Genomic DNA, 372 nt, shown 5'->3' with positions numbered 1-372 from the left:
GTATGTTACCACAGACATTGTCCAACCCCACCATACTGTGTTCATTTTACTTGTGCAGTTCTTAAAATGGGTCATAAATTACCTTAAATGTATTAAAAAATATTCTGCAGATACCCTGTAAATAGTGAAATAAAATGCCTTCCTTCATATTTGTTGATATTTGTGTATTGAAAATATTTTTGACTGACATTTAAACTCCTATCTGATTTTCTATATTTAACTTTTTTTTTTTTAGGGGGGGTAGTTAAATTAATTTTCGGGCTACCAAAAATCTGAAGAGTACCTGCCCGAAGGGCTACCAGGGATTTTGCGAGCCCTGTGTATGTGCATAGGTAGCTAGCAAACAAGGAATACAGCTGTTAAGCTAATAGT

This window comes from Sinocyclocheilus rhinocerous, unplaced genomic scaffold (genome assembly GCF_001515625.1).
Source record: "Sinocyclocheilus rhinocerous isolate Xijiao unplaced genomic scaffold, SAMN03320098_v1.1 scaffold1677, whole genome shotgun sequence".
Lineage (NCBI taxonomy): Eukaryota > Metazoa > Chordata > Actinopteri > Cypriniformes > Cyprinidae > Sinocyclocheilus > Sinocyclocheilus rhinocerous.
The sequence above is the reverse complement of the archived record's forward strand: the minus strand, read 5'-3'. Positions refer to the sequence as shown.